General features: G+C 33.6%; 1 protein-coding gene across 1 annotated transcript in view; it reads left to right on the forward strand.

Moving 5' to 3' along the window:
* The window catches only part of LOC128554556 (uncharacterized), a 58,712-nt gene that overhangs the window by 23,569 nt on the left and 19,166 nt on the right, over window positions 1-15,977 (forward strand). The window lies entirely within an intron of this gene.

Genomic DNA, 15,977 nt, shown 5'->3' on the forward strand with positions numbered 1-15,977 from the left:
CTAGAGGCTATATATTTCATGAGATCTTCATGAAAGTTAGTCAGAATGTTCACCTTGATGATATCTAGGTCAAGTTCGAAAGTGGGTCATGTGCCTTCAAAAACTAGGTCAGTAGGTCAAATAATAGAAAAACCTTGTGACCTCTCTAGAGGCCATATTTTTCATGGGATCTGTATGAAAGTTGGTCTGAATGTTCATCTTGATGATGTCTAGGTCTAGTTCAAAAGTGGGCCACGTACCATCAAAAACTAGGTCAGTAGGTCAAATAATAGAAAAACCTTGTGACCTCTCTAAAGGTCATATTTTTCATGGGATCTGTATGAAAGTTGGTCTGAACGTTCATCTTGATAACATCTAGGTCAAGTTCGAAACAGGGTCATGTGCATTCAAAAACTAGGTCAGTAGGTCTAAAAATAGAAAAACCTTGTGACCTCTCTAGAGGCCATACTTGTGAATGGATCTCCATAAAAATTGGTCAGAATGTTCATCTTGATGATATCTAGGTCAAGTTCGAAAGTGGGTCAAGTGCCGTCAAAAAGGAGGTCAGTAGGTCAAATAATGAAAAAAGGTTGTGACCTCTCTAGAGGCCATACCCTTGAATGGATCTTCATGAAAATTGGTCAGAATGTTCACCTTGATGATATCTAGGTCAAGTTTGAAACTGGGTCTCGTGCCTTAAAAAACTAGGTCAGTAGCTCAAATAATAAAAAAACCTTGCGACCTCCCTAGAGGCCATATTTTTCATGGGATCTGTATGAAAGTTGGTCTGAATGTTCATCTTGATGATATCTAGGTCAAGTTTGAAACTGGGTCAACTGCGGTCAAAAACTAGGTCAGTAGGTCTAAAATTATTAAAATCTTTTGACCTCTCTAGAGGCCATATTTTTCAATGGATCTTCATGAAAATTGATCTGAATGTTCACCTTGATGATATCTAGGTCAGTTTCGAAACTGGGTCACATGCGGTCAAAAACTAGGCCAGTAGGTATAAAAATAGAAAAACCTTGTGACCTCCCTAGAGGCCATATTTTTCATGAGATCTTCATGAAAATTAGTGAGACTGTTTACCTTGATAATATCTAGGTAAAGTTCAAAACAGGGTCACGTACCTTCGAAAACTAGGTCAATAGGTCAGATAATAGAAAAACCTTGTGACCTCTTTAGAGGCCATATTTTTCAATGGATCTTCATGAAAATTGGTCAGAATTTTTATCTTGATAATATCTAGGTCAAGTTCAAAACTGGATCACATGAGCTCAAAAACTAGGTCACTATGTCAAATAATAGAAAAAACAACGTCATACTCAAAACTGGGTCATGTGGGAAAAGGTGAGCGATTCAGGACCATCATGGTCCTCTTGTTAAAAAAGCTGTTACATTTGATGCATTAGGTAAAACATCTTTTTTGACAATTGTTTACATTTATTTCTTTACAAATGACATTCTTATTTAAAGGGGGACAACTCCTTTAGAATATTTTAAGTATCCAACTCGGCGGTACAGAACAGTAAAACATGTATTGGACAGATAAGTTGTTGGCCAAGATATTGTTCATTTCCTAAAAACCTCTAATATTTTGTGATATACTGCTAAACCTTGAGAGATCAAATTTATTGGTTGTCTACACAACTGAGCTTTATTCTGTGTTTTATATTCCGAACATGAGTAAAATTTTATTTATATCTTTTGAACGTATCATTTTACAATATTTGTATCCCTCGAAAAAGGAAGTTGTAAGCGGGTATACTATTTTCAGGTTTTCTATCTGCCGTCTGTCTCTCCGTCCGTCCGTAGACAACACAAACATTGTGCGCACCATCTCATCTCTCCTCATCTCCTTGACACGATGTTATGAAACTTTACACATATGATTACTAACAATACTAATTTGCATGAGAAGAAATAAATGCAGAGTTATCGGATTTTTTTGTTACTAAGCTATATGCGTAGACACAATCTTGTGCCCACTTCACACAAATGATCAGCAGCAACAGTAATTGTGCATTGGGCATATAAGATACTTTGCAGACTTATTGGAATTTGTTTTTTGTTACTATACTATATACATAATATACACAATATTGTGCGCACAACCTGTCTTCATCCCCTTGGCACACTTAAATGAAATTCACACAAGTGATCAGTATCAATAGTAGTTATGCATTGTACATGTTAGGTTCTTTCAGAATAATGCAGAGTTGCGGGACTTTGTGTTTATTTACTAAACTATATACATAAGTCCACATATAAAATTGTACATATACATACATACATACATACATACATACATACATAAATAAATACATACATACATACATACATACATACATACATACATAAAGCATTCATCACATTAAGTTATAGCTATAGTTTGTGGTTTACCGTTGAAATAAAATTATTGTTTTGAGTTCAGATGCGAAGCAATTATATCACGAAGGTGCAGCCCTTCTAACATGTCTAAACAACAAACAATCATTTCATTCGAGAGGAAATCACTGCTTGATATATAATTTTCTATTCTAACACGTCATCAGAGATTCTTTTATGTACATACTTGGCGACATTTACAATATATTTGTTTTGTGTGGTTTTCTTTTCCAATGCTCTATCATGACGTTTGTCATGAGATAACTTTAAAGTGCATGCAATAAACAAGCTTCATAATCTGGTTGCGCACTTTAAAAATACGCTTTAAATCTAAAGTTTGTGACATTTGGCTTTTTGTTTTAGTATCCAACAGTTTAGTGAGTATCTACTTGTCGTGCTTTACTTCAGTAAAGTGCTTTACTTAAGTCAGTGAGAGTCGCCATGCCTTAAAAGTGTTTAAGATATAGAAATAATTCCGAAATATTATGTTCTATAAACATTTGTACTCTAAGTCGACATCAGTTACGGAAATTTGTCTTTTATCATTAATTAACTTATTTTACTCACGTCATTCTATTGCATTAAGCGTTGTTTATTTTACACAGACCCACAATTTATTCATAAATACTTTTGTTATCAAATTAGCATAAATACCACACATAGGGGTCAAATTTGTAGACCCCAGAGTCATAACTTTTAGTTTAATCTACCTCGCTAAAAGAGTGGTCACTGAAATCATTACCAAAATATTTTTTAGGAATTTTATCTATTTATTCTATAGCCGCAACTCTACTATTTGGCATAACTAGTGAAATGTTTAAGTGACCATTAAGTGTAACTGGTGACGTAATTAACTTAAGCTTTCATTTTCTTAGATATTACGAGTATTGTCGCTTGCTGACTTACTCTTTGAATTTTTTTTTCATATTTATATTTTTCAGATTCTCTTTATTACATTTATTATGAAGGTTTTATGTTGCAAATAAAAAATATGGCGGATATAATGTACCGACCAATACATTACATATATTAATATGTGACAATTATTTCGTCTGAGGCATATATCTTTGTGACATATAAAATCATAGCAAAATGTATCACAATTGAACAGTATACAGTAAGTAAAATACACCTACATATAATTTGAGAAAACAATCTGTAAAAATAGTCCTTTGAATGTACGGTTTGAACCTACAACCTTGTTCCAGTCTCTAGTATGAGATAACTCCCACGCCAATAACCTGACAACGATATCGAACTTTATATTATACAAATGTAACATCACTTTACAAAAATGATTATTTCGTTACCTATAAATACAGGCTCTATCTCTTTTTGGTGAAGAGTCGAAGAGGGAGCTTAGGATACTTCTGAGGATTCACTTATGGCTTGATGTATAAAAGAAAAGTAATTCAATCATTCAAATGGTTAAAACGGTCAGAATGGATCATTTGAAGTCGATATTAAAAAAATCAATCCGGGGATGTCCCGTATCCCCATCAACACAAACGTTTAAATAATAAATATTTTGAAAAATATGTTTTTGGTGGCCTAACTATAGTAAAGGAACCAGCGTGGGAGCCATCTTGTCTAGTCGAGTAAACTAGTTAGATAGGTTTTTAAGCACTAATGTTTTACTTGGCAGGTTTAAATTAAAGCTGGTTTCTGTCTAAATTTCATTGTTTGTGTATATTTTTGACAGTTTGGTAGAAACATATGGAGAGGAGGTTGTATTTGGTGAAGTTAAGCTCAGTTTTAGTATGAGTAGTACTTCCAGATCACAGTAGTGTGATTTTGATGTGATTTTACATTAAGCAAATGCGACAAGAGATATTTCTCTTAGAAGATGCATGACCCCTATTTGCTCTTCCTTTATCGTCAGTTTTATCCTAACTCCTAAAAATGAAGTAAGGATTTGTTCTCTAAAATTGGTCTAGCTATATTTGGTAGCTCATTAAAAATGTCAGTTTTATGTAGATTTAAGAAATACTATTTTTGCTAGTTTGACCTGGTGTTGTCTAAATATTTCTGGCATCAAGAAAAGCCCCAGACCCGGAACCACTTTACATTCTAAAATAAATCTCCTAATACCGTATACACTTTAAATACATCAGAAGTTCTATTATTTATTATCAGATATATATTCTCGTTCAACACAGTACTTCTGTCAAATATGGCACTCATTTACAACCACCTAACCTTAGCCCTTTTGTATATTTTATAACGTTTTACATTTATATCGGTCCCGCGTGGTTCATTTTATTTAATTTTGTAGGCAGAATGATATTTAGCGGAATGCAGTTATTCATTAAAAGCGTCTTTGGAAAAGAAACAAGTAAAACAGTTATTAATTATTTCAAAAATATAGAAACAAATTAGAAACGTTGTTATAGAAATTATTTTATTAAAACTTAGACGTCAAATACAAGAAGACGCTGAAAGGTTGTGATGTACAGAAACTTTTAGTTTTGGTTCAGTCAGTAGAAAACATTGATGTTAATGGCAAAGTTTACCTTTTTGATACCAGAAAGCAAATATGAGAATTCCATCTGCAAAAAGAGCTTCTTGACCTGCCAAAAGCATAACAGGGGCGCCGGGCAGTTTTCCCTTTTTATGTACATCTGAATAAATATGTGAAAATTTGACCTACCTTTTAGCTAAGTAAGAGTGATCTGCATGATTATTCATCAGGGGTAAAGATATTTGACTGATGTATGCGTATGAGGGTGATTTACAAGTTTTGCTTTGGCCGGCCAAATTTCAAAAATGGATACATACTAAAAATAATAGTATCTTCATATAACCTTTTAAATGACATCATTATTTTGTATTATCGGTTGATTATGTTTAACGTACCCACGATAGATTTGAAATATTTTTGTCATAAATTTGTCATGAACTCGACACAAAATTGCAAACTCCAGGATTACACTTCCATTTAGTGAATACTTTTATATAGAAATGGCTTAAATAAAGAAATATCCGTGGTAGGGATAAAAATAGAAAATATTCAATGTATTCTATGGAGGTTTTGCCGATAAGAATTAAAACGGAGTGGTCAAATGGTTTGATATTCAGATATTGTTTTCTTTAAACATTTCTCTACTATTAAGTGGAACTAAAAAGATGGATCCTCACGACAGATGTACTTGTAAATTTACATTTTACCTTTTGTATGAAATATTTAAATGCGAAACTGTACGTCAATTTACGCCATTCCTTATTTCTTTTCAAGTAATAGAAACGTATGTTTTGCAGCAAATTAAAGATGAGTAATGAAGAAAACCTGATTAACGAGATACGAAATACGTTGCAGACAAAATTTAGAATTTACTTAAAATAACATTTCGAACGTAGACAGGACAGGAGTATCTTTCGTTTAAAAAACCTAGTAACATAATGATGTAGTGGTTTAATTCAACGAATAAAAGCATGTGTGTTTATGTCAATAAATAGGTTGTATATGAACAATAAGTAGATGATTAAATCGTGATGTTTCACTGTGCTTTTTTATTGCCCGTAAATAATAAAAACATGACGTTTCACTGCGCTTTGAATTTGCATATATCTATATCATATATTAAAGTTATGAGCTGTTTTCGTTAAAAGTTTATTGGTTGGACTAAATGTAAGACTGATTTAAGCGTACATTTGCTGTTAGTAGTTGACCTATAATAACATTAAGCCATTTTGAGTTTGTGGGCCAATTCGGCACTTTTTTATCATGCGAATATGGCTGTCCGTTAACAAACGATGAACAAGGAAAGCATTGATGTAAACATCAAAGGGCGCCATGTAATTAAAGGAGAAACAGGTTAAGATTCATCCTTCAAAAACAGTAGTAAGAAATTCACAAAATATATATTAAGTCAACGCAATCAATACAGAAAAACAGAGAAGAACATTGTACAGGAATGTAATATTATGCAGTTTAAAATTTAAAGAATTGTGAAAATTTCAAAACTTGTTTCAAGTTTACTGTGACTTAGAATGTTGATAAATACCACGCGCTAAAAAAACCGAATTTACTTACTTTTTTGCAAAATAATGACAAAATAGTATCTGATGGAAATTGAAATATTTATGCTGACATTTTATTTTGATATTCATCTAATTTACTACCTTCTCCTGAGATATAGACCATTCCTTTTGAAGGGACAATCGTTTATTGTTTCCAAATATTGCATAACATCATCAAAACTGCGACACCGGAGCTATAATTTAGCATCTATAAAGTACGTAAATGATCATTTCTTAAAGAGTCTTTCGTACGAGCTTTAATTAGTATGTACTAACGAAACAGGTTCGGAATTTAGCATATGTTCAATGACCGCTCACTCCTCATAGCAAAACAATACATTGAAAATTATCGTTTTTTTCCCAATCCATACTGCGGGTAATTTATTTACACCTTTTCAAAATGAAATCATCCACAAAACGCAACGTCCAAACAGTAATAGTGTACTTTCGTATATTCTAGAGTTTGAAAATGTTATAACAATAATTTCAACGCATTTTTGACAGAAGACCGGATAAATATATGCGCCGCCAGGTGGCGCTCCTTAAAGGATATGTAGACTCAAAACGCCTTAATATTTTTGCCGAAAGGAAAACAAGAGATGTTTGTACAAAATGACCTAATATCAATCTTATATCACATATTTTGAAAGTTTTGTATGAAACCTGCGAACAGCCTCAAGTTTTATTGGTAACGCCACTAAGTTTGTTTTTTACTATTTAGATGTAATGAAATATATATTGCATGCGGACCTACGCTACGCATTTTCGATACTCGTTACTTTTCTGATTAATTTTGCCTCCTGTCTGTTTCACTTTTTCCTTATCACAGATGATATGAAGATAATGTTTTGTAAATTAAAGAGTGGCAGATTTGTTTTGTTGATTTTAACATCGCACTGACACAATTATAGGCCATACGAGGGCTTTCCACCATAGATGGCACACATAATTCCCATACATACAAAAAACGTATATTAATATGTCAGTTTTTTTCATACTCGTTTATGACATACATATAAATGTAACATCACTTTACAAACATGATTATTTCGTGACCAAATTATTTCGCGGCCTGCAAACACTGGCTCTGCTTCTTTTTAGAGATATCTAGTCATATGATTGGGCGGTTACTGAAATAATTATCAAAATATTTGATAGGAATTCAATCTTTTTATTGCATAGCCTCAAATCGATAACCTGGCTTATTCAGCGTTTTCTAAAGAATTTATTAATTTGTTGATTTTTTTGTCGCACCTACACATTTATAGGTCATATTGCCTTTTTCAAGGTTTTATGGTAAATGAAGACCCCAGGTTCCCTTTCGTGCATTTTTTTTCCATCACGAGCAAGAACCTGGGTAGAACCACCGACCTTCCGTAAACCAGCTGGATGGCTTCCACATGTAAAGCATTCAACGCCGCAAGTGATGCTCAAACCTACATTAATGTGGAGCAAGTAATTTGAAGTCATCGATCTTAACCACTCGGCCTGGGAGGCCTACCTGTATTTTCTGTTTAAAGACAACATGTTTAAGTGACTCTTAAGTATAACTGATGACGTAACTTACTTCGGAGAAACACTTATAAAAATGAATCTGCCGACTGCACCGTTCGAATCAACAACCTTCTTGTAGACTCTAGTATCAGATCCTCAAGCTCAAATAGAGACAAATTTCAATTTGATGGCCTCTATCTAAAACGTTTGCAGAAAATTCATTACAGCATTAATTTTGATTAAAAAACCCATCAAACTATTGTTAAACAATTATAAAACACACACACAAAAAAAAACATCATTTTTTCTAGGGTGCCTCCAGATAACATATCTAATTAGACAGAATTCTAACTCCAACATTGAAAAAATAAAGGTCGAATCCTGTGGGTCTATTTGGAAATTTTGCCCACTTCACCTTTGGGCAGAAGTAATACCTACCTGCATTTTTTCCACAATATGTAATCTAAAGAATGAAGGCAAAATAGAGAACTTCTACCGCATGTTACTCAGTATTTTTTAAAAAAATGTCTAACTCTTCCCCTCCTGATTCAGAAGTAAATTCACTTTGAACAGCAAAAAATCGCTTATAAAATGAAAATTTTCCACTTTTGTACGATAGATCCATAATAAGTCTTGAAATAAAATAGAGAAAAGTGGAAACTTAACAGGTCGCATAACACGACAAAATTGAAAATGTTGCAGACTCGGTTTAATTGAGCCTGTTCATGGACGGTAGTGGAAATGCATGTTACCGTCCACGCCCTCTAGCCCCGGGTTGACCAGAACTCAACATTTACACATGCTAAAAGTACAAAAAGCAATTTAGACACATCCGCAGATGTATTCAAACGGCGGTAAACATGGAACCTTCAATGATACACGTGTTGAGGCGTTTAATTCCATGAAGAGCGGTGTTTGGTCCCCAGATAAAACAATGAGTTTGCCCCAAAGGAGAAAACAATGGGCAGAACTAAGCAAACTGGAATTTAGGAAGGGGATCGATCTGTGGTTATGAAGCCTGCATATCACAGGAACTGTCAAAAGACAAAATTAAAAAGCAAGCACCATATCCAAGGGGTGATTATACAATACCCAAGGCTATGGAAGCGGGAGTATTGGAACCACCCAGGCCGAAACGGTCATGTTGAGAAACTAAACAGTACCAATAACACGACATAAAAGTCGTGCTAAATGATCTAAGAAGATCTAAGAAGATCGAAATATAACAGTCCTGATTGAATGTACGGGGAGACTTACCAGAAAAAACTTACTAGAAAAAAGGAAAATATGGAGAAAAAAATTATCTTAGGGGGCTTGAACCTACCCCACCCCTCTGAAAATTGCAGTCAAAGTAGGTTTATGGTAGGAATTGAATACTCTTCAAAAAGGTAGTACTCTATTACGTTTCCAATACCTTAATCTTTAGAAATATTTGTACTTCTGTTTTATCTATTATAAAATATATATTGACACTCGAAATTTGGATCACTATCTTGAATTTAAGCCTGTCACAATCGATATGATTGCAAATTTTATTTGTTTTTTAAAATGGTTATATGCAGTATTTGCTCTGTTAGATGTTTTGTCACGCATAAGTATTTGGCGGACTTAAAAGTACTCTCACTTAAATAGGTGCACATGAAAATGGATGGTTTTAGTCATTATATTTCTTCCACATGATTTAATGATAACACATCGATAAAGGACATACATGTATTTACCCTGAAAGGTAACAGGATGAAATGTCTGCATGTTTCCTTTCTTTTGTCATTCTGCAGTTAAAACGGTGCGTAAAAACAGATTGAGTTCATATTTCGTGAGTATATTTGTATAGACCTATACCTACCAACTTACTGATGAAACATGTTATTTTACTTAGAGTTGTGGCGCTGGACTTGGTTATAAATGATCATTCTTGCTATAATCTCCGTCATTTTTTATCAAACTAAATTTTGTTATAGATAAATACTTGTTTCTGCTAATATTGTCAGTCTGCTACCACTGATATAATTATTATAATTGTAATTTATTAAATGATCACCCCTAGTCCCCTAATAAGCATTAAACATACAAAAAGGTGTTGGTTTGTGATAGAGCTACGAAAACAATGTACTCAAAATGTTGCATTATATAGATTGTTTATTTCATATATGTGAATCTCCATTAAATTTCTTTTATTTTTTCCATGAACATTTATTATGAACATGTGAAGTTGTGTACCCAAACCTGGTCAACATCTTGCCTTGGTCACACCACCCGCCTCCCAACCCCCTAGTCAGCCCCCGCCCACCCACCCAAAAAATACTTTTCTTTATTTCTTTTTTTTGAATTTTTTAAAACCTTCCGTGAATATTTATCAACATGCAAGTTGTGCCATTCCCCCACCTCGCTCCTCCACCCTGTCACCACCACCGATCATGCATCCATCCGCCCCTTTTTTGTGCCCTCCCCCCCCCATGAGTGGTGGGGGCATACAGATTTGGTCTTGTCCGTCCGTCCGTCCGTGCGTGCGTGCGTGCGTCCGTCCGTCCGAAATTCGTGACGCGCCTAGCTCAAAAAGTATTTGATATAAATTGATGAAACCTTGCATGAGTCTTTATCATGATATGAACTAGCCTTGCGCACCTCCTATTTTACGTCTGGCTCCGCCCGCTATTTTCAGAGTTATGGCCACTGAAATAGTCAAAAATGCACATTTTTACCTTGTGACATGCCTAGCTCAAAAAGTAATTGATATAGATTCATGAAACTTTGCATGAGTCTTAATCATGATATGAACTTGCGCACCTCCTATTTTTCGTCTGGCTCCGCCCGCTATTTTCAGAGTTATGGCCCCTGAAATAGTCAAAAATGCACAGTTTTACCTTGTGACATGCCTAGCTCAAAAAGTATTTGATATAGATTCATAAAACTTTGCATGAGTCTTAATCATAATATGAACTTGCGCACCTCCTATTTTTCATCTGACTCTGCGCCCCCTATTTTCAGAGTGATGGCCCCTGAAATAGTCAAAAATGCACATTTTCACCTTTTGTCATGCCTAGCTCAAAAAGTATTTGATATAGATTCATGAAACCTTGCATGAGTCTTAATCATGATATGAACTTGTGCACCTCCTATTTTTCGTCCGGCTCCGCTCCCTATTTTCAGAGTTATGGCCCCTGAAATAGTCAAAAATGCACATTTTTACCTTGTGACACGCCTAGCTAAAAAGTATTTGATATAGATTCATGAAACCTTGCATGAGTCTTAATCATGATATGTACTTGCGCACCTCCTATTTTTCATCTGACTCTGCGCCCTATTTTCAGAGTTATTGCCCCTGAAATAGTCAAAAATGCACATTTTCACCTTGTGACATGCCTAGCTCAAAAAGTATTTGATATAAATTCATGAAACCTTGCATGAGTCTTAATCATGATATGAACTTGCGCACCTCCTATATTTCATTTGGGTCCCTCCCCTATTTTTAGAGTGATGGCCCCTGAAATAGTCAAAAGTGTACATTTTCACCTTGTGACGCACCTAGCTCAAAAATGGTTGAAAACTTGTATAAGTCATAGTCATGATATAAACGTGCACATCTTTGATTTTTTGGCTGGCTCTACCCCCTATTTTTAAAGTTATGGCCCTTGAAATAGCAAACAAATGCACTTTTTCAACTAATTATGCACTTTTTTACCTAATTATGTGCCTAGCTCAAAAAGTATTAGATGTAAATTCAGGAAACCTTGCTGGAGTCTTTATCGTGATGTGACCTTGCACACATAGCATTCTTCTTGAGAATCTTAGCTTTTATTACAGAGTTATGGCCCTTGAAATAGCCAAAATAGTGGCTTTTTTTGTTTGTGATGCTCATAGCTCAAAAAGTATATGGCCTAGAATAATGAATCCTTTTCATAAAACGTTTGTTGAGGCTATACCCTCAAACTGAGACTGCAAACATTTGAATTATTGCCCCTTATATGTTACAAATGTACCAGTGGGTGAGGGGGGGGGGGGGGGGGGGGGCACATCCTGTGTCCTACAGACACATTCTAGTTCATTTATGATTTTCCATCAATTGTTATAATCAACATGTGAAGTTCTGTCTCCTCACCAGTTCACCTACCTCCCCTTACCACCCGCCCCCTCTTCCCCACCCCCCAAAAAATATATATCATATACATATATATTTCCATTCCTTTTTCATGTTCAAACCTTCAACATGTTAAGTTGTAACCGCCCCCAGCCATATTCAAAATATCTTACTTGATTGTGTTCTCTTAAAGACATCTGTTCTTTTCAGTTCAAATGTAAAACAGCAAAACTCGGTGCCAAACCACTCAAAGACAATATTTCGTTCAAGTAAAATTTCAAGCTTACATTTCAAATAACTCCATTTATTTTAAAAGCTAAGCTTATTACAGTAAGCATATTCCATTCAAAATAATTTCTGTAGTCAGGATCAACGTATCATACATTTATAATGTACACTTTAAACATTTGTTTTCTGTTAAATTGATTTTGACTAATGAAATTATTGGCTTCTAGTAAAATCCTTAATTTTTTGCCGGATATAGTTTTTTTTGTCATACATTTTTTGCATACAGTTTTTACTGCAGATTTAGATGACCAGGTAAACAAAAGATGAAGTTACCATTAAAAATTTCAAAGTTCAACAAAACAAAATGATATATAGATTGCCAGTTTCAATATCAGTTTTATAGTAACATTCTTAAGTTACATATAAAACAACTATTTGTTTATTTATCAACAAGCCTCTACATTGTATGGTATGTTGCCTTGAATTTTACATTACATTTTACGTTACCAAACATACATATTACAGTTTATGTCTTCAGTTTCTTTAAAACATACTTCATAATTTGAAAAAAATACAACAAAATAAAGAACAATTCTGTTACCGAACACACAAACTATATCTCTTGTGTTCTGTAACCTTAACTGTGCCTTAGCATTTAGAGGAATATTGTTACTAAACGTCAAACAACTTGTGTGAAGTTTGGGGGTGGGGGGGTGGGGGGGGGGGGGGGGGGCGGGGAGGCACTTCCTCCCAAAGGTATGTGGATCTTGTACCAGAGCTGGCTAGAGCATTGTCCTTCAATCACACTAAGGAGTTGCCTTTTAATCATGTTGGGAACCAACAGTTAATTTGTCATTGTTTTGTTAAGTCATGAGGGCATACAGGCCTGGTGGTTGCCACCACAAGAAACCGTGTCATTGTATTCGGTACCGCCTTCTATACCAGGGTTCCATCTTCCCGCATTTAACTTTAGTGCATGTATGTCAAGTCCTTCTCCATGGCAGCAACTACGAAACAAGTATATGTTAAGCAATTATTGTCTTGCGTCGCAAATTGTAGTGTCGTTGTTTGGGGATCTGAGTCTGCTCCTTGGGCTAGGGGCTTGGAGAAAGGATCTCCGAGTCATGGATCACTTACTTTGAATCCTCTTTTCTGATATAGGTAAATAATTAAATATTAGTAAAACGGATACAATATATAAATCAGCTTATTTTCAATCAAAAGCTTTAATTATTATTTACACAAGTGAAAAAAAACAAAAAACAAAAAAAAACAAAAAAAAAAAAAACAAAAAAACAACAAAAACAACACATTACGTAAAGCTTTTGATGAAAAAAGAAATAGGATTGGCAATTGGATTCCAGACGAAAGTGGCTGGAGAATAGAGTCAGTTGATGCCCATTATAAAAATATATATAAATATACACCGCTGACTGCTTCTAGTTATTTAGAATTACCAAACCAATTAAACCATCCAATAAAAAGATTAATAAATATAAAGAACGATGAAAATAAATGTTTTAGATGGTGTAATTTAGCTTACAAATTTCCTGTTAAAAAGACCCTCAAAAAGTTTCAAAATATAAAAACATAGAGAAAAACTCAATTATAAAGGAATAAAATGTCCTGTAACATTAAATCAAATCCTTAAAATAGAAACTCAGGATGATATTTTATAAAATATACTTATGAAGATAATATTGTTTATCCATTGTACGTATCAAAATATCAATATGAAGAACATTGTGATATGTTGTTAATTAATAATGACAAAATAACACATTATGTTTGGATTAAAGATTTTAATAAAATAATGTTCAACAAAACAAAATGTAAAAATAAAAAAAAGCATTTTTGCAAATCATGTTTACAATATTTTTTTTTCACAAGAAAGACTATTAAATGAACATATTCCAAATTGTTTATCTATTAATGGTGTTCAAGCTCTACAAAATGCCAAAAGGGGGAAGTAAATTACATTTTAAAAATTATCATAAAGGCTTAGCAGTACCTTTTGTAATTTATGCTGAATTTGAATCAATAACTAGAAAAATATCTACTGTTACCATTTCATTTGGGGGCCTCCGTGGCGGAGTGGTTAAGGTCGCTGACTTCAAATCACTTCCCCTCATCGATGTAGGTTCGAGCCTCAAACAGGGCGTTGAATTCTTCATGTAAGAAAGCCATCCAGCTGGCTTACGGAAGGTCGGTGGTTCTACCCAGGTGCCCGCTCGTGATGAAATTATGCACGGAGGGGTACCTGGGGTCTTCCTCCACCATCAAAGGTGGAAAGTTGCCATATGACCTAAACTTGTGTCGGTGCGACGTTAACCCCAAAACAACAAAAAAGCAACAAAAAAAAAAAAAAAAAAAAAAAAAAAAGACTTTTCATTTACTGAGACATATCAAAGACATATAGGTTATGGTTACGGTTATAAAGTTGTTTGTTGTTATGGCGATATATATACTAAACCAACACAAGTTTACAGAGGTCCTGATGCAGTTTATAAATTTATCGAAAAAAAATGCTTGAGGAAGAGAAATATTGTAAGGAAGTATTTAATGAAAACTTTAAAAAGGATTTGAGAATGTCAAAAAAAAAGATGAAGCTTTATTTAAAAAGCAAACCATTTGTCATATTTGTGGAAAAGAATATAAGGAAAATGAAAATCCAGAGATCATTGTTATATAACAGGAAAATTCAGAGGAAGTGCTCACTCAGAATGTAATATTAATTTTAGACTAACACACAAAATTCCTTTTATTTTTATATAATTTAAGAGGTTATGATGGTCATTTTATTATGCAACAAATAGGAAAATTTAAAAAAGAAATAGATCTTATTCCTAATAATATGGAAAGATATATAGCATTTATGGTAAGTGATTTGATTTTTATAGATGGTTTTCAATTTTTGTCTCAACCATGGATAACTTAGTAATAATATTTTAGATTTAGGTTCACTTCTCAAGAATTTAAAAAAAGAAAACAATGATTTATTAAAAACAAAAGGTATCTATCCATATGATTACGTGGATTCATTTAAAAATTCAAAGAAACAAAATTACCTCGTTAAGAAGAGTTTTATTCAATTTTAAACGAAACTCATATATCTGACAATGAATATGAGCATGCTAAAATGTTTGGAATAAATTTGAAAGAAAAACAATAGGAGAATATCATTATCCATATTTAAAAACTGACATATAACTTTTAGCTCAGGTTTTTGAAAATTTTAGAAAACTATGTTTGGAATATTATAAAATTGACCCTTGTCATTATTTTATTAGACCTGGTTTAGCTTGGGTTGCAATGTTGAAAATGACTGGAATAAATCTGCATTTAATAACTGATATTGATATGTATCTTTTTATTGAAAAGGGACTGAGGGGAGAAATAAGTTATATAGCTAATCGTAACAGCAAAGCAGACAATAAATATATGAAAAACTATAATCCAAAATTTAAATCTAAATGCATTATGTATCTTGACGCCAATAATCTTAACGGTTGGACCATGTGCCGACCTTTGCGCTCTGAAAATCTTAGATATGTCCCTTTAAAACAATATAATAAATTAATTGCAAAAGGTAAAACTAACTTTATAATTGAATGTGATTTGGAATATCCAGAAGAATTACATGATCTTCACAAGGATTTTCCTTTACTTAAAATACCAGACGAATGACTTTCAATTTATAGTAAAAATATTAAAAATAATTTGAAATAGGAAAAAGTAATGAAAACAAATTAGTTCCAACTTTAATGAAAAAAAAAACAAACTATGTTGT

Source organism: Mercenaria mercenaria, unplaced genomic scaffold, assembly GCF_021730395.1.
Source record: "Mercenaria mercenaria strain notata unplaced genomic scaffold, MADL_Memer_1 contig_524, whole genome shotgun sequence".
NCBI classification, from domain to species: Eukaryota; Metazoa; Mollusca; class Bivalvia; order Venerida; family Veneridae; genus Mercenaria; species Mercenaria mercenaria.